Source organism: Lissotriton helveticus, chromosome 11 (genome assembly GCF_964261635.1).
Source record: "Lissotriton helveticus chromosome 11, aLisHel1.1, whole genome shotgun sequence".
NCBI classification, from domain to species: domain Eukaryota; kingdom Metazoa; phylum Chordata; class Amphibia; order Caudata; family Salamandridae; genus Lissotriton; species Lissotriton helveticus.
In genome coordinates, this window is record NC_136072.1 from 613,649,983 (window position 1) to 613,672,770 (window position 22,788).

Sequence of the window (22,788 nt, forward strand, 5' to 3'; positions counted from 1 at the left end):
TTTCTGTTTGTCATTGGATCCAGATATATGATACAAAGAGTAACATACCTACAACAAGTCAGGACTATTGGTTTTGTCAATGTTTTTTAGTTGCATAAGATAAATAATCAGCAACTATGGCTTGTATATAATATTGAAAAAGCTTCCACTTAAAGCCCTGGTGACACCACGACAATGTTGCTGCTCCCGAGTTTAAAAAAGAGAAGGGAAATCCAGAGAGGAATTACTCTCTTTAAAGGATTTCCCTCCCCTACAACGCTCACCTACATGACATAATGCGGTAACGTCTCCACTAGTAACAAGCATTGGCATAGCCAATGGCTCTCGTTTTTGGGACCTTATAAGTGTTTGGTTGTGCAGCAAAGTATCCTTGGTGCAACGTCAACTGTTGCATGGCTGAACACTTATAAGGTACAAGGTTTAGCCATGGGGCAGCTTATGTTGTTGCGCCAGGGATATTGTGCTGCAGAACTGAGTGCTTATGGGGTCCCAAAGGCGATACCTGTTTGCTGTGCCAATGCTTGTTTCATTTACACTTATTACAGGGAGAGGAATTGGCCTAACGGCTAGGGCAGTCGACCTAGAATCTGGGGACTGGTTTCGAGTCTCAGCAAAGACGCTGAACATACTGTGATTCTGGGCAAATCACTTAATCTCCCCGTGCCTAACAAAAATGAATGTGTCCTCATGTAATGCAATTGGTGCTCTGTAAAGCGCTCTGATACCCGATTCGGGTGAAGTACGCGCTATATGAAACTCTGTAAAATAAAATAAAATAAAAATACCTAAAGTTGTCTGGGGGCTGCCATAGGCGGTGGCTCAACACGTGTTGCCACATGCTGATGGGATAGCCACAAGGATGAGGACTAATGTCTCCTCTTTGTAGAGCACCCCCTAGCTGTTGATCATCCATGTCGCAACTAGGCCTGGGAGGTAAATTCTGTTCTGCTCGTGGAAATTGCGGAATTCGGGTAATTTCGCGTTCCACGGAGTACGCGGAATTGCCAAAAATTCCAAGATCCGCTTCTTCGCAGAATTTTTTACTTGTTCACGCTTTCAAAATGCGTGTTCGCAAGATATTTCTGCCCAAGCACACAAACAGCATTCGCGAACTGGAAAAAAGCATTGCGAACGAGCTGAACAAGCAATTCCATGTGTTCGCGAATTCTGCATGCTCGCAGAGATTTTTTACCGTGTGGCGGAGCTTTGCATAGCGCGACCACGCAAATTCCGCCCACCCCTAGTTGCAACTTGCTGCAATACTCCCTGGAAGCCCAGTCTGGTGTGGGTGGGCACCTTGGTGAGGGAGAGTATGAACTTGGTGCCCTTGTAGGTGGTGATGTCTAATGGTTATCTTCATGTAGCTCCAGTTCTTCTCCAGGCATCTGTAGATGCATATGTCATCTTGGATGTTGTTGGTGACGGAGGTAATATTCATTGCATGCTGTATGTTGGAGCAGCATATTAGGGCAAGAGTGTACCACCTCCTTTGTGACTCAGCTCCAGAAACTTTGTGTGGGGTCTGCTGTGGGTTTGGGTGTCATTGGGTTTCTCGACGAAGTGTATGCTGTGCTGGTCACTCCGTGGGCGTTGAGTGGTGTTAATGTAGTGGACGCAGTTTCCACATGCAAAAATGGGGTCAAAGGGGTGCCCTGCCTTGTGGCTCAGTGTGGTGAAGAGTTGACTCAGTTTGATGTCAGCAATCATCTGCCAGAGTGTAATGGATTTTGAGTTGTTGTGGTATGTGAGCTGGAGGCTCCGCTCAGGAAAGAGTACGTAGTCCATGGAGTAGATGGCATGGTGTGTGATGATGTTGATGGTGTCGGCAAAGCGTTCCCGCCATCTGTGGGCCTCTCAGATAAGGGTGCCGCTGAATGTTGCATTGTGGCAGGTCTGGATTGGAAAGTGCAGGTGTTGGGTGGTGGGGAAGGTCTGGCGGCAGCAGCAGCAGCAGCAGCAGAACTGAACGTGAGCCATGTCTGGTGTGGCCCATTGGCATTTAAAAGTTCTTCCGGCATTGACTACGAGGAGGGCGGATGAGTAGTAGCGCTAGACATTAGGAGAGCCAGGGTCTCTGCTGGTGTTGGTGTTAGGCTTGCGGACATGCGCAGACAGTCTAGACAGTGGTGCGCTGTTGGAGTGCTAGTGATGAAAGAGCGCAGCACACAATTAAATAAGCTAGGGGGAGTGACGAGCAGCTGTGAGGCAATGTCATTTGCATTGATCGTGGTCATTTGTCAGAAGCTACACATGGCAAGCATGAATTCCAAAGTAGCACAAATCACACACCACAAAACTAGTAACACTGCCAACACAACATGCATAGCTACTAATGGACACATCTCTCCATTACATGTCACCGGTGATCATGGATATGCACTCACCGCATGGATGATGACACCCCTTCCAAGCCACTAACACCCAGGCCCAGAGGCAGTATAATTTGGCCCTTGGACGCACCAGGGCTATTGTGGAGCACACATTTGGCATGCTAAAGTCACGTTTCCGGTGCCTTGACATCACAGGTGGCAGACTGTTGTACAGCCCAGAAATAGTGTGCAAGATAATATTAGCATGTTGTGTATTGCACGATATATGTGTACGCACCAATGCCCCATGGATTCCAAGTGCCAGATGCACCAGACGATGCTCAAGGTGATGAGGAAGATCAGGCAAGAGGAGCACACCCCACAGCTTCTACAGCAGGAACTGCCAGAAGGAACCGAATCTTAAACAATTTCTTCACCTAAGCACAGCACATCGTGACTGTCCTTAGCAATCATATATCTATTAAAAATTACCCCAAGCACAGTATGTGCAAAGGAAAAACACCACACACATACCCCGTGTGCATGTTTCTCCTCTGCATAAGTACATCACTCTGAGTGTAACTTTAATATAAAATGGTAATAATATCACAATTGAAATTTGATGGTGGGTAGGTCTCCTCAGTACAAAGAGTCGCTTTTTAGGGTGTCATTTGTGCAAAACTAGATTTTGTAGGGTATAAATTCTACTTTTTGCGTGTCATATTGGCCAAAATATGTAATTTAGCGTGTCATTTGTGGTTAAATATGAATTTTAGGGTGTCATTTGTGGTAAATTATGAATTTTAGGCTGTTATTTGGGGCGAATTATGGATTTTAGGGTATCATTTGGGGTAACATATGAATTTGAGGGTGTTATTTGGGGCAAATGATGAATTTTAGGGTGTCATTTAGGGTAAAATATGAATTTTAGGGTGTCATTTGGGGCAGATTATGAATTTTAGGGTATCATTTGGGGCACATTGTTGAAGTTCAGGGTGTCATTTGGGGTTAAAACAAGCTCTTCATGGTGTTTTGGGGGTCTGTAATGAAATTCCATGTAAGACTGTTCATTTATGTAAGAACCTGTGCATAGCGTGCAAAATCTGCCCGCATAAACGTCAACGCAATGTTTTTTTCATACTTTCGATGGAAAATCCATCGCTAAACATATTGAACAATACGCAATATTACCCCTAAGCCTATTTGCTTGCAGATTTTCAACTCTTAGTCAAAAAACGGACCACAAACACACAGGAAGTGGTGTTTGCATGCTTCCTGTTTACAGGAGGAGTGCTGTGCACTTTCAATATCTCTTTTGAGCATAGTGCTGGTGATTGTGGAGAGTATTGGATGTGTTTGGTGATGTGCGCTGCAGATTGGTGATTTAGAGAGTGTTGTTGTGCCCTGTGTCATGTTTCCTGTCGATAGTGTCTCTGTGAAGTGTGGTGTACTTGTTTTTACATATTCTTTTGTCTCTTGTCCTCAATATTGTTGGGTATCTGTCTTGGGGTAGTTAACTTTCTTTGTATTTTTTGGGGATATTTTATTGGGTTTCTTTCCTTTTGGCTTTAGGTTTAGGTGTGTGCAGGGAGATGGTGGCTGAGGGCAGGGAGGGTAGGATTTCAGAGGGGGCATTGGGTGGCTTCCTATGACTTGTCTAGTTTTACCTGCCCTTGATGGTGGAGAGGGGACCCAGATCCTCTCTGGATATGGCTTCAGTGTGCGGGAGGTCAGGTGGGAGCGTGTGCAGGCACAGATGCTGCATGTATTTGGCATTGATCGGACTGTGTGCCAATGGAAGCACTGCTGGCAGGATTTCCTGGGCCGTGAGGGTGACGTGCTGGACCACCTGAGAGTCATCGATGGCCTACAGTGTGGTAAGTTCTACCTCTAAATTTAAATATTAACACTGTAACGCAAACCCATAAATGCTGTGTGGGACACACTGTTGTCCAAGTGTAAAAATGTGGCATTGGGAGGCGTGAGAAGTCATACGTTCACGCATAATGTTGGCATATCAGCAACACAATGCTGCTTCATATCGACAAGCATAGGGTGCAGGCTTGTGTTACCCACTGCGCTGGCGCAACACTTAGCACTGTATTGCCAAGGCTGGCACCCTTGCCCAATACTGCATGCAAGGACAAAGATTGTTTGTATACAGAAAGGGTGACTGTACATAAACAATCCAAGGCATTGTTTCTGAGACCTGTGTGCTGCACAAAATGAAGTTTAAAAAATGCTGTCGTGATCATTATTTGGTACATTTGCTCTGTGTGACAATGTATGAGATATGAACAATTGATCAAAGAAAATAGGACATCTCCAGGGTGTCATACAACACCAACATCTGTGAAACAGCCTTGTGTGATCTGTAGCAGTGCTATTGTATGCAGAGCATGTGTTACATCATGTTTCATGTACAATGAGGCCATGTGAATGTGTCACACGACTAGTATGTGCAGGTGTGCTAGCATCATTGTCTTTTTTGGCCCAACTCAGCATTCACAGGTGCAGGACTTGGCCCTTTTTAGCTAAAGTTCCCTAAACCTTTTGCTTTCCCCCTAGACCTTTTTTCTGACATGGTGTTGCCAACTTAGATGCTTTGTGCCCTTTGCCACTGCTGATCAGTGTCAAAGTGCAAGTGCTCCCTGTGTAAAGTATAATGGTAATTGGTTGTCCATGATTGGTATGCTTGCCTTACTAGTAAAGTCCCTAGTAAAGTGTACTATGTGTGCCAGGGCTGGTAACACAAATGCTACTAAAAAAAAAACAAAACGATGGATTTGGGCCCAGATCTTTTGACTGGGGGAGTGTGTGACATTGATCCACATTCAGTCCATCACTTGTTGTTTTTTGCAATTGCCGCCCTAAGTGCGCTGGGGATGCCCAGACGTGGGTCCCAGGCACTCCACACCACTTGGAGTCAAGCTAGCCGGGCTGAAGAGAGGTGTTACCTCGAAACCGGTCCGGTCCTCGGATGCTTGATTCCGGTCTGGGAAAGATATGGCTGTTGTAGTTCGGACTGGACTGTTCCCATGGGGCAACAGGGTCAGAGCTGATTTGCATAAAGCCATTATCTGACCCAGGGTGGTGTGGAGTGCAAAAAAACGATGGATTTGGGCCCAGATCTTTTGACTGGGGGAGTGTGTGACATTGATCCACATTCAGTCCATCACTTGTTGTTTTTTGTAGTTGGCCCGCAGCACTACTTGTGCCACCCATACCAGTAGCCTTAAAGAGGGAACTCAGGCCTGCCATTGCAGTGCCTGCACGCAGTTTGTTAAACTCCCATATTGTTCGGATAAGTGCACCCACTTGCCAGACCTTACCCTTCCCTTTCTATGCACATCAGACACCCCTATGGAAGGTCCAGGATATCCCCTGGGCAGGGTGCAGTGTGTGTGAAAAGTAGGACATGTACTAAGGTGTGTTCCATGTCCTGACAGTGAAATAATCTCCATTTCGTTTTTCACTGTTGAAAGGCCATCTTGCCCATAGGACAGAATGGGGAGGCTGTGTAATATGTTTTCCAGCCTATCTTCCCAAAGGCTCATGATGGAGAGGTGAAGTTTAGTGTGCCTGAACTCACAGTGTAATAGCACATCTTTCTATGAAGGTGGTTTTTGCATTGTGTGTTTATAAGTCACTCTTTTAGAAGTGGCTGGGTTTTTGTGCTCTAACATTTCTATTTGTCTCTGTCTGGTTGTGGATTGACTGTCTGGATTTAAAAGTGATAGGATCTGGGGAACGTCTTGACCCAGGGGTGAAGGTGAGACAGCAACAGGCTGACTTCCATGTGGAGTGTAGGGGGAGGAGTAGCCCCTAGAGGTGAAGAGGCCTGGGTTGCTGCCATAAAACAATTGTCCCATCTCCTGCTGAGTGATTGGGAATCCAGACCCCCACCAATCAAAGGAAGAAGGTGTCACTGGCAGGGAGGCACCCAGAACTGGTTTTAACAGGGGTCAGTGCCCCCCTGAACATAAAGACTTCAAAGCCATTTAGGGGTACAACTACGAGAGCTGAAGCCCCTGAACTTTGGAGAATGGCTTGATCAAGATTGAACAAGACTGGAGCTACTTCGTGGTCAAGAGGAACCCTTGCCAAGGAAGAAACAACTGAAGAGACTGAAGGAAAGGACTGACCCTTGCTGTCTGTTCTGGGGGTGGCCTGCAGTTTGCTGATTTAACCATGGAAAGGCAAAAGTGACTTTGCTGCGTGCCCCTGCTTGAAAGGACTGTGCTATGCTGTGTCCTGAAGTAACATATCCCCAAGGGCCCAAGGTGAGCTGGCTCCCTGTTGCAGAAACTCAGGAACACAAAGGTTTCCAGAAGAGTCTCAGCGACACTGTGTGCATGTGCCTTTTGCAGCCTGAGACCCTCGTAAGGAGTGCCCTGTGATCGTGGACACCTGGAGTCTAGACGAGGCTCAGCGACGCTGTGTGTGTGCTCTGTGCACCCTGAGACCTTCGCGAGGATTGGCTTGTTATTGTGCACACGGAATCCAAGTGAGTCTCGGCGACGCTGTCTGCGTGTGCTTGGTGCAGCCAGAGACCTTCGTGAGGTTTGCATTGTTATCGTGCACCCAGAGTTAAAGTGAGTCTCAGCAACGCTGTGTGCCTGTTCTTCCTGCAGCCTGAGACCTTCGTGAGGAGTGCCCAGTGATCGGGCACCCGAAGCTCAAGGGAATCTCTGTGATGCTATGTGCGTGTGCCCTGTGGCAGCCTGAGATCTTCGTAGCAGTAGCGGCTTGGACCGGTAGCCCCGGAGGAGCTGAACCGCCAGCCCGAGCCCGCCATTTCCAATTCAAAAAGATTGCATCGGAGGCCCATGTCACTCAAAAAGGAGATCAGATTAAGGTCGCACCCCCAAGGTAATGTGTGTTGACGCCTGGGGCGGGCTGCAGGCTCGGAGGGAGACGCTCTCAGCCCCTCCCTCATTCCGGCAGCAAGAGCCTCTGCTTCGGCTAGTATGGCGGCCTGTACTGGCCAAGGGAGTGGCAGTACCGGGGCCGGAGTGCGGAGCTGCACATTTTATTAAACCATACCCGTGTTGGGGCAACTGTTGACAGAGGCTAACTGCGAGTCAGCACGATTGGTGGAGAGACAGGCTAAGGCACTGTGATTGTGCTGGAGTGTATTACGTATTACTCTATTTCTGCATAACGGAGTACCTGATTATCGTATTATACATTGCATCATTTCTGCATATCGAACTACCTGATTAGTGTATTAGGCTTGGCATTATTTCTGCATAACAAACTACCTGATTGTTGCATGGTGCATTGCATTTTTTCTTCATAACAAACTACCTGATTAGCGTATTACACATTGAAATATTCCTGCATAACGAACTACCTGATTAGTGTATTACGCATTGCATTATTTCTGCATAACGAAGTACCTGATTGTTGCGTTAAGCATTGCATTATTTCTACATTGCAAAGTGCTTGATTGTTGCATTACGCATTGCACTCTATTTACATTGCAGTGCTTGATTGTTGCGTTACGCATTGCATTACTTTTCCATTGCAAAGTGCCTAATTCTAGCATTAAGGACTGCATAGCATTGTATTAGGGCTACAGTGGAATGCTTAGACATGCTCATTAATATCACCAGAACCTACAAGGGCTGGCTGGCCTAGCAACCAGCCAGGAGGAATATTACACATACTCATATGTTGGATTTATATCGTGTGGTCTAATCGTATATCTTTTTATATAAAATTTAAACTCGTTTTTATGAAACACGTGTGGAGGCAATTTGTGGTGTCATCATTGGTTTGCTGTGAGCATGGTTGCAAATACTTTACACATTTGCCTTGAAGATAAGCCTGGCTGCTCGTGCCAAGCACTCAAGGTGGTGAGCGGGGGCTATCTCAGAAGGTGTCATTCCTTTCCTCGACGTGTAAACGTGGGTCCCTATTTGGCCTAAGGTACCTACCTTGGCCAACCAGGGATTTCGGGTCTAACAACAAGTCTTGTGTGAATGGCAGGCAAAGTAGACCCAATCATGTAGCCAACATGAAATGCAACAGTACGGTTACGGAGCCTTGTCATTTGTATGATGAATATGACCCATCAGATTTAAGTCTGATACCAACGCACATTTATTTTCATGTCTCACAGCTGGACGACCTCTCATCACACAGGGGAACATCGACAGCTTCGCGGACCCACACGCCACTGGTAAGTTTGGCCATCATAAATTTGCATAGTGCCATTTCATGAAAGTCAGGGTGAATTGGAAGGTGTTGTGGTCTGCAGTATGGGTGCGCATCAAATGTACCTTGCCTATAGTGTGATGTTGTATTGTGGAAGTCAGAAGTGTTTACAAATATGTTAGTGAAGTTAGAGCAATGCATTTGTCTTCCGGATGTATCTTTACATATCCCTAGTCAGCGATACACATGAAAATTGTATCCATGGGTTCTGTCACAACAGGTAGTACCAATTAGAGAGAGAGGGAAACACAGGGACACTCTCAGTCCCCAAAGTCAATATGCGTTAAACAACGAAAGAGTGTCAAGTTAAATGTAAGCACAGGAACAGAGAAGGAATCCACCTAAATAATTCACACTGGAAATCATTAGGGCTCTTTTAGAAGCCCTCACTCACCACCCTGGGTGGTGACATGCTTCATCATCGGTCCACCAGGAGAAGCCGAGTGCCTCCCTGGTGTGCTACAACGCCAGAATACTGCGGAGCTGGTTTTTGTGACATTGATGTGAAAAACAGTGGTTTAAAAATGTCAAAGAGCTGTACCAGAAGAAAAACTTTACTGAGTGGTCAGCCTGACATGGTTAAAATTGTATGTGTTTGGAAATCTACCACATATTATTTTGGATATTTCCACTTAAAGTGGGGTCGACATGTTTCTGCCCTTATGTGTGTAGTTGACTGGGCTTTCTTCAGGACAGTATAAATGTGTACCTCGGCGGTGTGGGCGCGCTGAGGCCCACCCTTACCAGAGGACGTGAAAGTTAAAATTGAGTGAAAAAGAAGTGCAAAAAACAAACCAACAAGTAGTGGGATTTACCTCAGTTTTTGAGAAACCTCTATAGTTTGTAAATCAAAAGATCCACACCCCATAGGTCTCGGGAGGGGGGTGGAGGCGACAATGGCACACCGCCGGCAACGCCCAACACCCGTTTGGCACCTAGCGTATCCTAAAGTAGCATAGCGTAAAACAAGTGCTCCTACGTAGTTTGCAAGTCGTAGCACGCCCCAGTTCGTAGAGAACTGGGATGGCCCCAATGATGAAGCATGTCACAGTGGGGCAACCCCGGTGAGTGAGGGGACTCTAGAATGAAATGTGTCTTTCTTTTGGGCGTTGTCTGACCACATTGGCCGGTAGCCCTGACACAAGCTAGGTCTTGGAACCCAGTACATTGGGCTCTGTTTTTCACGATAAGTCTTTGGAGGGCGACCTAGCTTGGTATACCTCCTTCTCTCCCCCCTTGTATATGTACTCCCCCTCTCGGCAGTCACGCGCCACCTATTATGATGTAGTGGTGGAGAGAGGGCCAGAACTTCGTGTACAAGGGAGTGGTCAGCCACCTGATGTGTTTCCATGTGAGCTGCATGATGCAGCACAGATGAAAGTATGAGTAGGGCTGTTCCAGGATTGCACACATGCAGGTAGAGTAACTTTCGGACATATTTACAAGCCCCCCTTCACACAGACACCCTTACACTCTTGTGCAAGAGTGCCTGTGTTTGCTCAGACTTGATGAACTGCACAGAGTCGCTGGGGGATATGCAGGCCTGTCAATGAGCAATGTACATATGATGCAGCACTGTGTTACAGGAGAGGATGAGTGTGGTGCTACACACAGAGGGCTAATGCCTCCCTCCTCCGATTCCTGGTACATGTCACCCTCAGCTAGCATATGTAATGGCACCATCATTTGACGCTAACAGTCTCATTTGCTTGTGACATTACATGTCCCATTATTAGTAAAGATACAGAAGGTCTGCTGTCCTTAATTACGAGACAAGGGAAAACTGCTTTTGCGTGATCATGAAGTGTAGGAGGATGAGGATTTCACCTTTTGGAATAAAGGGCCCTCCCATACCTGGTAAGGTGTCATGCTTCATCATATGGGCTGCTCCTCGTCGAGTCGGCGCTGCAATACCTGATGGGCCCGCACAATAGAGCACCCCACCTGAGACATAATCTAGGACATGCGCCTTTGTTTCTTTTAATCAGGGTGAGAGACCCATTCATTAAAATAGCTTTCGCTGGTACTCCCTTACCTGTTTTAAATTTCCTTCAGGTTACACACCTGCACTCCTTTATCTACACTGATCAGGCCCCTCAACCCCACAGCACCAAATGGCAATTTGGAATAAAAGAGCTTCGCCAAAGAGCCTCTCATCGGGAGCCCGTCAGGTATTGCAGCGCCGACCTGACGAGAAGTGGCCCATATGATGAAGCATGACACCTTGCCGGGTGTGTGAGGGTCCTATATTCCAAGAAGAGGAATCCTCATCCTCCTACACTTCATGACCACGCAAAAGCAGTTTTCCCTTGTCTCGTAATTTGGAACAGCATACCTTCTGTATCTTTACTACTATTAGGGCATGTATGCTGGGCCTGTCTAAAAAGCCCTCAGTCCCTCCTTTGTGATTGAGTACATGTCCCATGCCATGCACTATCATGTCAGTCTCCCCAGCATGTAGTCACTGATCCTGGAATCTACATTTCAATGTCTAGATCATGCTCTGACTTTACATTGTTACGCTAGCATGTAGGCTCAAATGTTTCAGTGACCTTGTGTTTCAGATATGAATGGAGAACATTGACATGTTTTAAGGCCTCACATTGTGACATTTATCTTATTTTACAGACAACATGATGCCAGAGGAGTCCCACACCTTCCAGCTGAGGAAGGAATGATATCTACACATAAAGAAGGTTTCTAAAGGATACCACAACATGGCACGGAGGTACCAGGACGGCTGGGCAGCAGGGAGTTGGAAGTCGGTGCCTGAGGATGTAAGACGTGGGAGTAAAAGTGGAACACAGGCCATCCCAGGCCCCTCAGGCATTGGTCGTGGGTCCCAGAGTGGACAGGCAGTTACCCATCCCCCAATACCACACACCCAAGGGACAATGCCACCTGCACATGCTGATCAGGTGGTGCCATTCACTGCGAGGGACCGTAGATCATTGTTGGACAATAATGTAATACTGGTCGAACTACGGAGGGACATGGCAGAGCTTCATAGCCATGTGATGGACATTAAGGCAGCCCTGGGTCTTCTATGAAGACTGGGCATGTTGAGCCCCATCCCCCTCTTCTTCCTTCCCCAAATGTTTTATCTTGCCTTTTAGATAGTCTTAGGTAAGTATTTTAGGTAGTGTAGATGTAGTGTAGGAATAGTTCGTGTTAGAAGTTAAGGTAGTTTTAGATATTTCTTATTGTATAGTATTTGTGGATAAGTTTCCCTTTCCTTTGGGTGGGGTTTTGATGTCTTTGTTGTTAATAGAAATTTACAAAAAATATATATATTTGAATCTTTGTGTAGGTTAACTGTGTAGTTAGTTGATGTATAGCTTAGATGTCTTTGTCCTGTCACATGATGTACCTTAAGTGTGGGAGAGGGGGGTTGATGTCATAGATATGTTGTTGTGTGTTTAGGATTAGTTAGGGTTGATAGTTTAGGTAATTGACCTGTTTTTCCTAGTTAGTTTAGATAATGTTAGTAGTAATGATGATTGGTGTCAGTGTAGGGTAGCTAATTTTTGTACTTCAATAATAAATGGTTACTAGTTTTGATTACTGCTTGCACTTTGTCAGGGGTGATGTTGTGGAGTGTGGCTTTTTACCTTGTAAGCAACTCATACCATCACTGGACAATCCGTTGAATGTGTAAATGTGGTCATGATATATACCTTGGCACGATGGATTGGATCAGGATACCTTAGATGTGAGCACAGTAAACTTGCATTGATAACAGGGTGGCAGGTAGGATTTAGGGCCTAGGATCGGGACAGTCATTTGTGAAGTCCAACATCTTAAGTGTGACTCACGGAAATGGACAGCACATTGTTCCTCATTTACAACACAACGTAACGACATGGCCTTGAGTGGATATTGCCTGTGCAACTCTTATCCATCATGGAGATGGATTTGTGCACTGGGTACCACAGATTCCATCAAGCCCCTGCATATCACATGCTCCTGGTGCAGAGTCCATCTACAATGCATAGACCTTGGCACACTTACTGCGTAGGGCAAGTGTGTCAGCTTCATTCAAATTATATGTTCATGTGCATGGAGACTCAACCTTCGGGACATGCAGAAAGTAGTCTTTTTGTGGGTCCATTGTGAACAGCATTTGGCAGCTCAGTGGGACTGTGGAATGTGACTCGATACTACGCGAGTCATTACATCGCATGGCATTACAAGGCGATCGTTACAACTAACTCGTTGTTATCACGCAATGCCATTACTACACAAGTCATTACATCAATTTGCAGTAGATAGCGCGCTAACATTACAAATGTATCATTTACTATTCCAACTCCAGCCTACGCAACTGTTGGGATGATGTTGGAATACTAAACTATACTATTCCTTATGTTAGCGCGCCATCTACTGCAAGTCAATTTAATGACTTGCGAAGTAATGGCATTGCGTTGTTACAAAGCGGTCGTTGTAACAGCTGTGTAGTAATGGCAATGCGGTTTAATCACTGTGATGTAAAGGTTGTTTCCTGGCCTGAGTCACAAAAGTTATCTGAGAGTAAGTCATGACTTTACGATTTCCAGTTTTCACAAATGGCTTTTAGGAGGAGTACAGTTAGGTATACTGACTTCACTTCTCCTAAATTCCTTTTGTGAATTACTAAAGTTGGTAAGTCATGATTTCATCCCAGGTACCGTTCTTGTGCAGGCACACTGTTCTGCTGCACACAAGAAGGAAAATGTAGCATTGCTCCCTGTAGTGCAAGTGTCATAGCCACTTCTCCCAGCTGTAACTTTTGGCATTGGCTCATAGTGATGCCACCCTTGAAATGGTGGTACTGCATCTGACTATATGCTACGTGCAGTGCAGTGCACCACACATACCTAGACACATTGCCCTATCCAGTCACAGTGGTCACAGCATGAGAGGTTTCCTAAGTATGTAAGCATTGCTCATCGACTGTAAAGGGCTGACTGTCGCTTCGCACCTTGGGGTGAGTCCCTATTGGCAAGTCTACTTCACTGAGGCAGACATTGTGGTTCCAATTGTTGCTGGTAGACATGTGCCCTTCCGAATCTTCATCAATGTGAAGATGGTGCGCACCATCTTGGGATGTGACATGCAATGCGCAACGTCACAACAGGCTTTGTCCACTCCGTAGAGTGTGACTAGACCTGCCAAGAGATAATTTTTAGCAATTATAAAGGGAGACACTACTTGCCTGCAACCGACTTGAACATTTTTACAAACATGCCTATTTCCTAATGGACGTGGGGCTAAGTTGGTATCTTGCTAGATTGTTGTATGGGAACAATGAGGGTTATGTTATGTTAAATGTTAAAATTCTTATAGAGCGCACTTACACCCAATGGTTTCATGGCGCTGGTGGCAAAATGGAGACGAGCAGAGAGAAGTGCTGGCAGCAGGAGAGACGAGAGGAAAAGGGGAAGAGAATACCTAATCATGTGCCTTACGGAACAGATGGGTTTTCAGAAGGCATCTGAAATGGACGTAGGAAGTAGTGAGTCTGAACTCTAGAGGGAGCACGTTCCAGAAAGAGGGAGCAAGGAACGAAAATCTGAGTCCTCCATACTTCTTGCGCTTAAAAGTGGGTGTTGTGAGCAAAGCGAGATGGGTGGACCGGAGGTTGCGCAATGGAGAGTAGTGTTGGAGAAGAGAGGAAATGAAGGCAGGGCCAAGGCCGGCCAAGGCTTTAAAAATGATACAGCCTAGTTTGAACTCACAGCGCTTGGCTACCGGGAGCCAGTGAAGGGTTTTAAGCAATGGACGGACATGGTGATGCCTGTGCCGACGGAAGATCAGTCTTGCAGCCTGGTTCTGTACCAGCTGCAGACGATTCAACTGGTAGGCAGGGATACCAACGTAGAGGGAATTGGCATAATCTATCCTGGATATTATGAGAGCCAGGAGTGCCAAGGTGAGGGCCTCCGTAGTCAGGAAGCGAGATATCTTCCGGACCTTGCGTAGATGGAAGAAACTGGACGAGACCACAGCATTAATATGGGGCTTCATCAAGAGGTCTTTGCAAATGGTGACTCCAAGGCTTTTAGCAGAGTCAACAGGGCGGGGATGAAGGCCCAGACATAGGGGGAAGAAGTTGGAGCTCCAAGGGTTGGAGACACCCCCGATCAAGACCAACTCAGTCTTGTCGGGTTGAGCTTCAAATGGTTTCCCCCCATCCAGACGCTAATAAAGCTCAGGGTAGATTGAAAATTGTGAATAGATTGGGCCGAGGAGTCAATGTCAAAGACCAGCTGGATATCATCTGCATAATTAAATGCAGTGACATTACAGCCTCGTAAGGAACGAAAAAGAGGGGTAAGGTACAGATTAAAAAGGAGGGGAGAGAGGGAAGAGCCCTGAGGGACGCCACATGTCAACCTAACTTTATCAGCAGAAAAGTGGGAGAGATGGACAGCCTGGTGACAGTCGCTTAGGAAAGAGCGAACCCACTCGAGGGCCAGCCCCTGGACGCCGGCATCACTGACACGGCCGGCTAGGATGTCATGGTCGACCGTGTCAAATGCGGCGGATAGATCCAGGAGCACCAGGATCTGGTTGGTCTTAAGGTCCGCCCCCCTCCGCATCTCCTCCATCACTGAAAGTATGACCGATTCAGTTGAATGGGCGGGTCTAAAACCAGCCTGTTGAGGGTCGAGAAATTGGGTGTGTTCGATGAAGGAACTCAAAAAGTTGGTGACATGGGCTTCCAATACTTTACTGAGGTAGGGGAGCAGGGAAATGGGACGGATATTGCTCATGATAGATGGGTCAGCGTTGGGTTTCTTTAAGATGGGCACTACTTCAGCGCTCTTAAAGGAGCCCGAGCCCGAGCCCATTTTAAGTGAGTCATTACGAAGTGGCAGCAATCAGAGGAGGAGCCAGAGGCCACCTTTTTTAACAGGGCAGAGAACTCCTCTTCAGAGATCGGGGGTATCTGATTAACTTAGTGGGGGTTGGAGGTGACAGGGGTAGTGATCGGAATGAGTGGGGCTGAGGGAGTTCGGCAGGCAATACTATTTTTTTTAATTTTTACTATTTTGTCAACAAAAAAAGATTTAAGGGAGTCACAAAGGGCCTGAGAGGGGAGGGGTTTGATGGTCACCCTATCTGGGTGCGACAATTCTTCCACAGTAGAGAAGATGTCTTTTGCTTTAGAGGCCGAGTCTACAATTTTTTGGGAAAAGTATGACATTTTTGCCTGTAGAATACCTTGCTTATACTCTTTAAGCGAGCTGCAAATACCAGCTTCTTGTCTGGGGCGTAACCTCGCCACCAGCAGCGCTCGGCCTGTCTAAGTTTAAGTTTCATAGTTTTAAGTTCCTCTGAGAACCATCTTTGCGCGTCATGGGGACGCTTTAGTTTGACGCGTTTAAGGGGAGCTACAGTGTCACTTGCTGATTCGAGCCATCGCCTTAAGCCCAAGGCCTGGGTGTCTAAAGAGTCACACTCAGCAGGGGGGGAAACCCTGAGTAGGGTGACAAATTCGCCAAGATCTGCCCTATTCCAGTTCCTGGCTAAGAGGTTTCCCTCGAGGGTTCGACTGGCATGAGAGGTAATAGCAAAGGAAAATGAAATTATAAAATGGTCAGACCAGGGGCAAGGGAGAATGAGAGGTGTGGAGATATCCAGGTTAGAAGTCTAAACCTGATCTAAGATATGGCCCTTGACGTGGGTTGCTGAATGGATATGTTGAGAGCAGTTCATGCCGACTAACAGGTCGGTAAAGGTAGATGAACAAGCGCTCTCTCTGACGTCAGAAGGCCGAGAATTAAAATCCCCTACAATCAGAATTTTCGAATTATTTATTACCAACTGGGAAAACATGTCACCAAACAGTGAGGGGAAACTGGGCATAGGCTGGGGAGGCCGGTATACGAGGGCGCAGATAAGGGGGGCCACCGAGGATTCAAGTCTTAAAATAAGGCAGTCAACCAGGGGGATGGGGGCCACATCTATCGAGTAAAATCTGATAGAATGTTTGATGATGGCTGCAACCCCGCCACCCGGCATGCCTGAAGATCTATTGGCTTGAAGGATATAGTAGCCCGGTGGGACTGCCGCGAGGATGTCGGGAGATGACTCCTTGTTAAGCCAAGTTTCGGTGACCAGCAGTATATCTGGTTTCTCCACGTCTAAGAGCTGAAAGATCTCCAGCTGATGTTTCACCAGCGAGCGGGTGTTCAAGTAGCTCACCGTGAAGTTGGAGTTTACAGCTCTTTTAGCAGGGGAAGGAGAAGCGGTCCAAGGAGCTGGCAGGGAAAATTGTGGTGTCATAGCCAAGGGGGAATCAAATTCCAGGAAAGCCTTCCGGGGCATAGGAGTCCCAGTGAGTCCAGTCTAGGAAATATGGTGGGGCAAAGAGGCCTGTGGTCATGCAAACGTATCAACTCTGAGGCTGGCTAAGAAATAAAATTGGCAGAATTTCCTGCCCCCTGCCCCGACCGGCCGCGGACTGGCGCAGACAGGCTTACCTTTGGCACGCTTTCGGCGCGCCAGCGGCACGTCCGCTGCGCCTCCGGACGGCCATTGCGATTTATGGCTTAGCCCCATCCCCAGCTAGACCGCCGCGAGCAGCCCCACCGGGATCCGGGTACCTCACCCAAGATGTCGCCCACCCTCCACAACAATCGGCACGTCAGCCGCGGTGGAACGGGGCAGGGAGGCACACCCTGGAGCGGTAGCGGGTATTGAATCACCTGCGATGTATTCCCAGAATGAGTCAGGCAAGTAGAGTGCAAGAAATATAAAAGTTTTTAAAAAGTGCAGAACGATAATAGATTCAATTAAAAAAGGGCAGCAGAGGATCCAGTGGTAAAACGGGTAACAGAAGAGCTCCGCACCTCACACAAGCTCGCAGTCTGTCCCCAAATGCACAAGCGGGCCCTTGTGAGTGCTGCCACCACCCTTCAAGCACCGCTAGTTTACACATATCCGGTCATCTCATTGCCTATCTGGGTCACAGTTAAACATGTATATTTCCCTTATTTCCCTAGGTGTACCTTTCGGTGAATTCATTGGGCCTACATTTTTAGAGAACCCTATACCTGATTGATCATGGACAACACATATCTGTGTGAGTTAAATGTTTTATTTACAAGCCTGTTGACATTGGTGAAAGCTGGACCAGACCTTGGCCAAACAATCCCCACATTCCATCGATGGCCAGTGGAAGGCCAGTCAGAGTCCTTTTGGGGAAAAATTTCCTGAGGAAGAGGCAGAGTTCAGTCAGCAGGCTGATTGCAGTGTCATTGGGAGCAAGACATAATATTTCAGTCCATGTCGAGGTTCAAGGTGAGTGTCACAGAGTGTATCGGGGACAGGGGAAGATGAAGTTACGGGCCATGATGCTGAGCCCAGATCCAAGGAGATACAGGCCATTTGGCATAGATGAATGCTACCGCTTTCTCCTTTGCAAAAATGCCAATGTATCCACATCTTCATCCTCTGATATGTCATGTGCCTCACATGGGCTTGGTGGTAGGTTGGCTCCAGCACTGTGAGGCACTGACACATCAGGCGGCGGAGATGTGGATATATAAGCTGCAGGAGCATTCATCTGTGCCAAACCTTGCTGCAGCAATGCAGTGATGATCAGCTTCAAGGCATGGAAGATTCCAGTTACATTGTGTTGATGTGCAGCCGTGGCAGCCATTTATTTTGCTTTCATCCCTTCCAAGTTCTCCATTATTAGACACATGTGGCCCAACTCCTGGCTGCCATCGCTGGAGCCAATCTGACCTGACAGTTGTTCTTGTCTCGGAGTCATGACTCCAGCAAAGTCAGCCAAGGAATGTCGTAGGGTATGGAGAGGGCTGTAGGTGTCTGTGATGTTGTGTAGGTGGTCCCAAATGGGACTCAGACACCCACATCTGGCATCAAGTTTGGCCGCCAGGTTGTCAAACCCCACCTGCACCAGATAAGCCATCTCCTGCTGAACCAGTACCGCACGGTGTTGGAATGCCAGTAGTGGGTCCTCAAGGTCCTGTGAGACAGCTGTGGTGGTAGGTGGTTGCTGCTGTGTGGTTTGTGCAGGGGGTGGAGTTTGCACGATGCTGCTGGATTGCCCTGCTCCTGGAGATGGGGTGCTGAGTGAGTCTAGCAGCTGTTGGAGGGTAACAGTGTTGGTGGTGGCAAATTCCTCTTCTTCATCAGTGAAGAGTGGGACAGGAAACTGTTCAGGAGATGACTTTTCTCCCTCTGCAATGTAAAGGAGAGATGCAGTTTAACTGTGTGTTTCATGTATGAACATGCATTGGATGAGTTTACAAGCAGACTGCATGACAATGTCCATTGTGACAGTTTGGGTGGAGATGCATATTTTTTGCAGGATAGTGATTATTAGTGCAACATCACAGACGTGACATTGTAGTTGTACATTGTCATGTCACAGTTTACAGCTATGACACATGCGAATGGCTAATTTCTACACACAAGCAGCACTAGTTGTGTCCTTTGTTAAGTTGTGAAAGTGATGCAATTCGTCCCACATTGTAGTCAATGTTGAATAGCTCAGATTGATGTGTGTGTGTGTGCACTGCATTGTGGAAGAGTTGCCCAAGCAGCTTTGGTATTGCTGCCCCTTATCCCTTTCAGGCAGTGGGCCTTTCACTCATGTCTCTTTACAATGGTGAGATGTTGCAAGGTGGGGTAAATATGGGTATTGGTCAGAGTTGGGACACTTGTGCATTGTTTGTCAGCTGTAGTCTTGTTTACATCAGGGGTTGTATGTACACGAGGAAGTGTCAGAGTGTGACCTGCTCCTTTAAGGTTGAAGTCCACACTCAGACACCTCAGTGACATGGCCTGCACCATGTTAATATGTTGGGGGGGGGGCAGGCATGCTATTCATCATGCACTGTCACTTGTTCTGTCAGTGTGGCTCACAGACAACTAGTTTTGCTGTGTACTGCACATGTGCATGGGTTTGGTGCAAGAATAGTCATGTGTGAGGAGGGCCCCTTTTATGCACCTTTGCAACAAAGGCCTTTTTACTGTTTCTATGTGTGCTGCACAATGCGGTACACATGTGCATCCAGCTAGCTTAGGCTATTGTGTTTTATCTTGTGTGCATGTCGTCAGCCAAGATTTCTCTTCCATTCATTGCTTGCTGCCCTCCTGTTGGCTTACCCGTTGTGAGTATGGTGCAGGTTGTGTTTCCTTTGTTTATGCTGGCTGTACAGACAGTGTCAATACTCATTACACTCAATGTTGACCCCACGTATGGTGCATGAGTGGGCCTGGATTTAATGGATGTGGATTTACTAGGCGTATTAGTGGTGCTCAGGCCCTATCTCCACCCCCTCCCAACAAATGCAAAGGGCAGGGTGATGTGTGTTTGCGTTATTGCCATGCAGATGGTCACATGGATGATACATGCTGTTATGGTTCAGAATATTGAATGCCAGGCTTTGCGTGTGGATGATAAGGACCATCCCATAGATTCATCAAGCATCTATTTTGCGAATCCTTATTAGCGAAAAATAAGGATTCGCTAATAAGGAATAGCAAAAGGCTATGCATGAAGAACTCGGTTAAAAAATAGCTATTTCTTAAAATTCCTTAATTGCGACTCGCAAATTGCGAATCGTCATTAAGGAATACCTCCCCATTCATTCCTATGGGCCTAGAGGCCCATAGGAATGAATGGGAAGACAATCTCAATTTGCGATTCTCAATTAGAGAATCACAAATTGAGATTGCAATTTCAAGGGTGCCAGGGTGTCAAAAGGACACCCTGTTCCATCCCTGAAATCTGCATATGGGTACATCTTGCACACACACATGCCCTAAGGGCATGTCTGTGTGTAAAATGGAACTTTAGTGCATTTTTCAAAGTTTTTGCAAATTACCATGAAGTTCAACTTCATGGTAATTTGCTCCCCCTATTAGCGCAATCGCTAACTTTTTAACTTTAATGCATTGCATTTAAGGAATCTCAATTTGAAATTCCTTAAATGCAATAGCAATTTAAGTAATCACAATTTTGCGATATCTTAAATTGCAATTTTTGCATTTGGGATGATGCATTGCAAATGCAAAAATACCGGTCGTAAAGGGGCAGATTCTGAGAATCTGCCCCTTTGCGAGCGGTGTTTAGCTTGATGCATCTATGCCCATTACTGCATATTTTTTCACTGACACTGTTGACTTCCCAAACTAATAGGTTCACATGCACATAATGGCCAGCTCACACCAGGACTGATGTGGAATACAGTTTTCTGTGTGGCAGATGTGTACACTTGATAGTGGAGGAGAGCTATTTGACCTAAGGGGTGATGGTGCCATTTAGCTACATGTCATTATTTGGTGCTACTTTGCTATCTTTGCTTGTTGTCATACTTACATTGTTGTACATCAATACAGGGACATTGAAGTTCTGTGAGTGTGGCACATGGACAAGTCATGTGGTACATATTTGGGTGACACATTCCTGAAATGCATTGTCCATACACTGCAGTGTTGTAGGCATAACGCCCCTGCTCATTGTATTACATCACATTTTGACTCAAGTTTGCTGATTGTGTACATTGTGGGATATGCAAGTTTTAGCCAGTAGGTTACATGATTACTTTGTTGTGACAATGCATGTGTTTATGGTATGAAGAATCACTAGATACTTTCTCACTTGGAGTACACAGGACTGCATCTCCTGTACGAGCAAGTGGGAACATTAACTGGAGATACGACAGGATGTCTACATGGCCCCCTTGCCTCAACACCACGCATATACGGCTGGTATGCACCGGCCCGCACCTCTCTGATGCCAAAATGAGGATGCAGTGTGTATGTGACTGATCATGTGCATGAGTGGGCATGCCGCCAGGCAATGTCAGCACACAAGTACCATTGTGCCCGTGTATCTGAGTTCTGTGAAAGATTGTGTATGTGCAGTATTGTCACCCTTGATGCACATGCACAATCTTGCACACGACTCAGACATACGTGAACATTCATATGCGTGGTGTTGAGGCAGGGGGCCATTTAGGCACCCGGCCGCATCTCCAATCAATGTGGCCCTTTGCTCTATCATGTAGCTCTTATTTTGTGGTCTGATATGATACTTGGAGTACATTTGCTAGACTTTATGTGCACATTTCCAGGTCTGTGAGCCCAACAATGTGTGTCTTACAATGTATTGGGTGAGTAGGGTGATATGTGTCTATGGCACCAGGGCCAAGGGTATCCGGGACATGATCCAGTCATTGTGGTTGTGCACTGCAATATATTTAATTGTGCATTGGTGCCATTAGGCCCACCTCCCCCGGTCCCCCCAGTCCCTGGTTGTTACTCACCCTGTTGGTGTTATGTCTGGTCATGTTGAGCAGTATCCTGTCCTGGAACTCCATCCGCCGTCTCCTTGCTGATGACTTGGGACACCTGTTTCTCCAATGCATCCAGCTCCTCCTGTGGAGCTGGACTCCCACCTCCAATTTGCATTGCTGCTTTCAGATTGGCTGCAAGTTTCTGCTTGGTCTTGCGCTTAGCATCATGCCAGCGCTTCTTGCAATCGTCCACTGTCCTTCTCACCTCTCCGACAGCATTCACTTTGGCTTGCAATGGACAGCCATATTTTATTTTTTGTACGCAATGACACTGTGGAGCTGAAAAAAAGTTGTTGTTGGTTTTCTGTCACCTCCGCAATCAGGACCTGAATTTCCTGCAGACTGGACTAGGTCTTCCTCTTCCTCTTCTCCTTGCCCTTTCCCTTGGGTCTCTGGCTGATCCTCCTGGGTGTTTGTGGGTTGTTGTTGGCTTCTGTACTGGGTCCAGCTTCCTCCATGGTTCTTCCCAATAGTTTCTCTTTTTTTTTGATTTTGGGCTGCTTAGCGGGCGTTTTATAATGGTTTTTCCCACTTAACGAGAAAAAAATTGCACTGACGCTAATTGGCCCATCGCCACTTTTTTCACATTGGCATGACGATTTTTATAGCCATGACACTAATCTCATCAGATATAAGAATATGCTGCTAACACAGCAATAGTTTCCTGCGGTACACGGTGATAAACAAAATGCACGCAAACTGAGGTGGGCGATAGTTTTCGACATTTCTTGTGAATATCCCCCTGAGATTGTTGTGTGGAAGAGGGCATTGTTAAATATACACCTTAGGATGAACTGAAAAAAGTCTTCTCTTATTTACTAGTACCTGCATAGTCGTGTATACCCTGGACATATCACTAGGCATCGAGAAAGACCAGCTGTTTTTTCCTTTCAACATGGCGACAGCTGTGAAACGAAACTGCGCCGTGCAAAAACAAA